The 7072-nt window shown below is 39.0% G+C and overlaps 1 protein-coding gene across 2 annotated transcripts in view; it reads left to right on the top strand.

Annotated features, from left to right (window-relative positions):
- The first annotated feature begins 448 nt into the window (after positions 1-448).
- The window catches only part of eno2 (enolase 2), a 31794-nt gene continuing 25170 nt past the window's right edge, over positions 449-7072 (top strand). The window contains exon 1 of one of the 2 annotated variants that reach the window (XM_022208947.2): positions 449-758. The gene's annotated coding sequence lies outside the window, so the exon portion shown is untranslated. Of the gene's footprint in view, positions 805-7072 lie in introns of both variants that reach the window. The other variant, XM_022208948.2, reaches the window with a different exon arrangement.

The raw sequence follows: 7072 nt of genomic DNA, 5'->3' as shown, positions 1-7072 counted from the left end.
TCATAATGCCTCTTCTAGCAGATAAAGCCCCATCTGGACATGTTACCAAGCTACAAAACTGGATTTTTAACCGCAGGCTGTCTTTAAAACCAGCGAAAAAGACTCAGATTTAAGCCCATTTAAGCTTCATACAAGCAGTAAAGTTAAAGGTGTTTAAAAGTAGATGACGGGTTGGTCCACCACTCCCTGCTGCATCAATCATTCAGAGGCCTCTTTAGCTTTCAGATGGAGTTTCTGCTGCTGCATTAACTCTAATCTAACCTCAAGTCACCCTAAAACTGAGCGATCGGGATTTCAAAAAAGAGGCGAATCCCCCAAAATGTGACGGTATCGGCAAAAGATGAGCAAACGCCCAGAGAGCAGCACGCCGAGCGTCCTCATGGGTGAGAGTGTGTTGGAGGAGGATGCATTATGTAACTGAATATACATCCACTGAACCCCACTGCAGCACCACACCATCACAGGGAGACACGCAAACAGAGAAACCGGTCCTCCTCTCGCTTATTTCTGCTTCTCCTCTCCGTCGGGCAGCGAGCCTCTGCACCCCGTCCTTATCTCTTCATCCCACCCCTCCGTCCATCTCCTCCTTTTTAATTAGCCCTCCTCTTCCTCCCTCTGAGTCATCTCCCCTCCCCCCTCTGTCACACATCCCTCACCCCTCCTCCTCCCCTCCTGTTTTCCTCTCTCTCTTTCCCGGTGCTCTGCCTCTCCAGTATTTTCTCGGTGGCTGAGGAAGGCAGGACACACACAGGCGGCAGGTAAAGGCAGGAAACCCTCTCTTCCTCTGTTCGTCTGCTCAGCAAGGTGTCGTGTTTTTGCATCATTGATCTGTGTGTTGCCTGGAGGATGAAGGAGGGATGCTGCGTGTGTGTGTGTGTGTGTGTGTGTGTGTGTGTGTGTGTGTGTGTGTGTGTGTGTGTGTGTGTGTGTGTGTTTGCTTCATGCATTTTTAGAAAAATGGTTTTCATGTGTGAGCAAGAGAGGAGACAGGAATTCATACATGTGTGTGGATTTGTCTGCATATGTTGTGGGTGTTACTGTGTGTGTGTGAATGTGGCTGTCAAAACTCTGTGTGTGTGTGTGTGTGTGTGTGTGTGTGTGTGTGTGTGTGTGTGTGTGTGTGTGTGTGTGTGTGTGTGTGTGTGTGTGTGTGTGTGTGTGCGCGCGCGTAGGTGTGAAAGGGGGAAGGAAATGATGTGTGTGTGTTGGCAGCAGCAGCAGCAGATATGTGTGTGCATAGTGCAATTTTAGGTGTGTGCTCGAGGAGGAATGGTTTGTTTGTGTGGCTGCAGAAATATTGTGTGTGTAAGAGCATTCAGTGTGTGTGTGTGCACGCATGTGTGTGTGTTTGTGTACTGCATGTATTTCATCCGATTTTTTTGCAAAATGGCAGTCAAGTGTATGTGTGTTTGTTCATGTGAGTCTTGGCTGCAGAAATATTGTGTGTGTGTGTGTGTGTGTGTGTGTGTGTGTGTGTGTGCGATGGGATCCTGCAGTCAATTACGGCCGAGTCCTTGCTATATCAAGTGTGTGCTTGTGTTTGATGGCGGGGCAGGGATGTGTTGTTTGTGTGTGTGTTTGTCAGAGAGACACGCGATGCAGTGTGTACGTGTTTGTTTATGTGGCAGCAGGATGATATATAGAAAAGTATTTACTCTGAGTACAGAATATCCTTATTGTCATTATCATGACTTGCAGTGAAATTAGTGTATTATTTAGTGCATGATAAATTGCTGCCACACATGAGAATATATGTTTGCTGCTGTGTTTTGCTGAATATAATATATCTCACAGTCAATATGCGTGTTTAAATTTGAACTCTTTAATAGTTTTTATGGTAATTTGTTGAACAATTTTTTTTAAATTCATATTTTGCAAAAAAGTAGGGCTGTCAAAATTAACACATTAACGCAGATTAATCCATAATCATGATTAATCTGATTCAAAATTTTAATGCAGTGAACCCATCTGCAACGTAGAATGACTCAAAACACCCAACAAATTATATCGTATAAATTTATCTGACTGACGTAAAGTGTTATATAGAAAACAAAATTGCCTGATCAATTTCAATATTAAGGTTAGGACCCTAAAATGTTTTATAAAATACAAATTTAAGATCAAGACACCACAAAACTATTAATTATAGAAGTTTAATTTCAGGGATCTTGAGCCTATCTGCTGCAGATGCATTGATTGCGTTCACATTTTTAATCAGATTAATCATGATGATGGATTAAGCTGCATTAAAGTGTTAATTTTGACAGCCCTAATATATATATATTTTCTTATTACTTGAGTCTATTTGCTCATGATGCAAAATGAAACGCAACTAATATCAATTAAAAATTAATGATATTTAATCATGATTAATAGAAATTAATCCACAGCAACCCTGTAATTATTCTGACTGCAAATTGTAATCGTTAGACAGTATTACAAAAAAGTTCTTATAATTTTTTTCAGGTAAAATTGATAACGTTTTATATTAACCTCTTAGGACCTGATGTCCACATATGTGGACATTTTTTCCCCAAAGAGATTATATTGTTCATAAAAATGAAAATAATAAAAAAATAATAATAACAATAAAAAATTTTAATATTACCAACAATAATTATAACAACAATGGAAATAAAATATTACATATAACATAAATATAAAAATATAAGAAACACAATTATCACACATTAGATTTTCTACATTTATTATGTCTATTGGTTGCTCCTTATCCCAAATAACTAGAAGAAATCTAAAGTGCAAGCCCAGCCAAAGCTCAGGTCTCAAAAGGCTGATATTTTTTTTTAAAAAGCAAGAAAAACAGGTTGATAAACGACAATAAAGATGAAACAGAAACTCCACATTTCATGAATCGTGGTTTAATGAAACTGATGAATTCATGCTACTCACTTTTGCATCTCAGTAAACAGAATGGAAACGGGTTTTTTTTTTGCTAATTTTATTGAAATCTGGTTAAAATTTGTGCTACATTTGGATGAAAACATGATGGTTTGGAATCCATATACAGCAGCTGCATCTGTTTGTCTGATTCAGATGCACCGTGATATCAATCAGTAAAGGCAAATGTGGTGTTTCCATATTTTGTCCAGTAATTATGTGCATTAGTGCATCTGGCTTGCTAAAAATAGGCTAAATAATGTGCTTATTCTGCTACAGGAGAGACTTGGTTTAGGTAGAAATGATAAAAAATATACCAGAAATCAGACAGAAAGATATCGGTATATTGGATTTCTGCAAAAATCCAGTATCGTGCATTCTTAGCGAATCACTGCACAGATGTGTGTTTAAAGTACATCATGAAACATTAGGTGACTCTGCTTCAGGTCAGGGTTAAGCTAATCAAGCTCAGGTTCAGGGTGACTCTTCGTGGAATTGAAGCGATCGATCGGTTGTGTGTGTTTGTGACATTTTCATTGTCGTGGAGTGTGTGTTTATGATTTTCCTTCATCTGTTTCCTGCTAAGCGGGTGTCAGACTGTGTTTGTTTATGTATGCAGTCAGTCTTTACTGCTCTGCTAATGTGTCTTTTACTGCTGCTTTACCACTGGAAGAAAAATCTGTCCCTTATTGCTCTGATTTCTTTGAAAATGGCTGAGTCTGTGTTTGTGTGATCTTGATTATTGTCTGTTTTTGTGTGTGTGTGTGTGTGTGTGGGTTTGATATCTGCATCCTCAGCAGCCTGTGCGCCGTGTGGGTGGACGCTAAGTATGCGTGTCACAGCACTCGTTATGATTACGAGCTGAAGCTACATGTGTGGACGCAGCGCTGCATATGTGTGAGACTGATCTACTGCCTCGTTTGTGTGTGTTCTAATGTGTGTGTGTGTTTTCGCCATACGAGCCACAATCAGTCTTCTGTTCTTCCTCTTCCTCATCCCTCCATTCCTGCTCTCTCCTCCAGCCAAACAGGGTCATTTAATTATTTATCTCCGTCTCTTTATCCTCTGCCTCGTTTCCACTCACTCTCCATTTCGTCCTTCATCGCTCCCTCCGTCTCTCCTTCCTCCTGGCCGTTCTCTACGTCTCTCTGCCTTTTTTTCTCTCTGCATATGTCTAAGTCCACATTTCATCGCTCATCGCTCCATCCCCAACCAACCACCAATCGTCTCGTATATTACAGAATTATGTCATTTTTACTATAAAAGTGTTGGGATAAATTGTGAAACTCATTCTTTTTCTTCTTCTCCGTTGTATGATTTGCGCTAAATAGCTCTATGAAATTTAATTTTACAGATTTTCTTTTTTAGTAAGGATGACGGAGAATATCGGTGGGCCGATATTCTCGGGCCGATATTGGCATAAAAATGTAATATTGGTCAATATTGATAGCATTTTTTTTGTCTATCATGAAAAAACCAATAAAATCATGCCTGGATTTTTTTGCTATAAAAGTGTTCTGATAAAATGTGAAATTCATTCTTTTTTCTGTTGTAAGACTTGCTCTAAATGAAGTTTACTTTTATATATAAACTGTTAAAATAATGCCTGAATTTTGCCAGCGTTTGTGGGCGCGCAACTGATGACATCATAAAACTGCATCGTGAAGCGTGTAAACAAGTCATGTGGCTGCAAATTCTGTAATTATTTATGATGGAAACAATCACTTCTTTATAAAAAATGACTGGATATGACTAAAATATCAACTAAATAGCTGTCCAGATTTAACACCAACCACCTTCTAATGAGCTAAACAATAATAAAATGAGCTGATTCAGAAATAGTTTGGATTGTGTTCTTTTTATTAAATTGAGATAATCATGACAGATATTTGTTTTCTGGCAATTTATTAAATTTTATATGGAAAAAAAATAATTCTATTTGTGTCCGAGAAATCACTTTCATCTAGGAATGTCCGATAATATTGGCCTGACATTGGCATAAAAAAATAACATCTATCATTATTGTTATCCTTTTTTTTTTTCCAATTGTGGAAACCAATAAAATAATACCAGGATTTTGCCAACGCACACATGATGACATCATCAAACTGCGTCGTGAAGTGTGCAAACTAGTCGTGTGGCTGCAGTAACAAGCTGTGCCTGACTAACAATACGTCTGTGGTTTGGAATTATTTCCAAGCCTGCATACATCGGTTAATATTGGAATCGGAAATTGAGAGCTGGACAATATCGGCATATCGGTTATTGGCAAAAATATCAGACATCTCTAGGTTTGAGAGCACTTTGCATCACAATGACTGTAAATCTATATGGGGTGAATCATTAGTTCAGGAAAACAAACAAATGTGTACAAAAAATTTGCTTTTTGTTTTCTACAAATGTCCAAAGTCCAAGCAAGGGCTCCTAAAAATGTGAATTATTGTGAGCACAAGAAGAAAAAAATCTCCACAGTACTTTTTGTTTGCTTTTGCTTGATAAAATAACCTTTGTTAATGGTCACTTTACCAGCTTTTTGTTGTGTCCTTTACCAGCAGGCTGTACTGACTAAAGGCCACATCATGGTTTCTGCATGATCAACTTTAAAAGTTGATGCACATGCGGTTCCATTCACACTGCAGTAAATACATCTTGGTGGGGTGCAATGGCCTTCATGCTGAACACAGAATGACAATCAGGGCTCTGTGGGTGTTTATGAAAGGCTGCAGAGCACAGCTGCTGGGTACAGCGGTTGGACACAACACAGGCTATCTGGAGAGTTTAGAGCTTCCCACTGGGCACCACTGATAGGAATCATGTACAAGTCAAATCATCACCAAAGTCCTGAAGCAACTACTTCAGCTCCAGCTCTGATGTGATCAGTTATAAGGTGTGGATGAGAGAGAATCTCTCCATGCAATCTCTTCTCATAACAAACATTAGTTTTAAGCTGCTGTCGGTTCAGTTGCTGTGCAGACAGTCTGCACGCTCACAACCATTCAGACGTCAGCAGAATCATCCTGATTAACTTACATCACACGGAATAGTCATGTACATAACCAGAATGTCAGAAAACACGGCAGCTATAGTGCCGTTTTGCTCCCAAATGCGACAGCACGACGAATCAACAGCGTCTTTATTATCAAAGACAATAATCATAGGCGGGATTTTTTTTTTAAATTCATCGTTACAAAGTGACTTAGTGCAAAAAAATTCATGTAAAAATGCATCTTAAAAGAGTATTTCCTGTTTTGGTAACAGAAATATTGCACAAATATTGACTAAACTGCCCCCATCTTCATTCCAGATGTGGACGACCACATACAGCACCAAACCTTTGTTCTATACCTAGTAACTTCTGAAAAAAATATTATTATATTATACAGTATTGGTATCAGTGATCGTGGCCCTGTATTTACTTGGTATTGGATCGATACCAAACCTTGCAGTATCGTACACCACTAGTGACTATCACAACAGCAGCTGATATCTGTGGCTTTCACAGCATTTAGAACCACAGTGGGCATCAAGTCTTGACTAAATTCACTTACAGATGCAGCCACAGCTGCTGCAAACATCACAGACAAATGGTTGTTGGTACTAATATGCTAGTTTTCCATTCTGTGGGAGTCTGATTGGAGAATTCTGCACATTACTGTCGTGTGGTCGTCACACAGAGCCTCACGGATGACAAAACACACATCACATGGGCCTTTATGTCGTCACAGGAAGTGTGGAAAGTAGGCTATAAAACTGGCTTTATGGTGTTTTGAAGATTCTTAAAGAGCCCATTGAGTGTCTTATGAAGCAGCTTTTTTTGGGCATGTAAAAGGACTGCAAGTTTAAAGCTATTTTTCGACACTATTTTTGCCATTCTGAGTAATTTTGGACACATTTAGAAATTTCCTTGGTATTCTGGGCATTTTTTTTGGCATCGAGAACAATTTTTGAGTCATTCTGGACAAGCTTCACATCAGTATTGTACATTTTTGTCTCATTTTGGACAAATTTTAAGTAATTTCAGATCCCTTTTGTTGGGTGTGGAGAGTGCACAGGTACCAGAGAGACGCAGTAAACACTGCTGCTTACCTAATTTGAAGAGCATCAGCGTGTCACAGGTTTGCCAGTCTGGCCCTGAAACAAAGATTAAGGATTATTTCCTCACTTGAACTGGAGA

The sequence above is a fragment of the Acanthochromis polyacanthus genome, chromosome 11 (assembly GCF_021347895.1).
Source record: "Acanthochromis polyacanthus isolate Apoly-LR-REF ecotype Palm Island chromosome 11, KAUST_Apoly_ChrSc, whole genome shotgun sequence".
NCBI lineage: Eukaryota > Metazoa > Chordata > Actinopteri > Pomacentridae > Acanthochromis > Acanthochromis polyacanthus.
The sequence above is the reverse complement of the archived record's forward strand: the minus strand, read 5'-3'. Positions and strand labels throughout refer to the sequence as shown.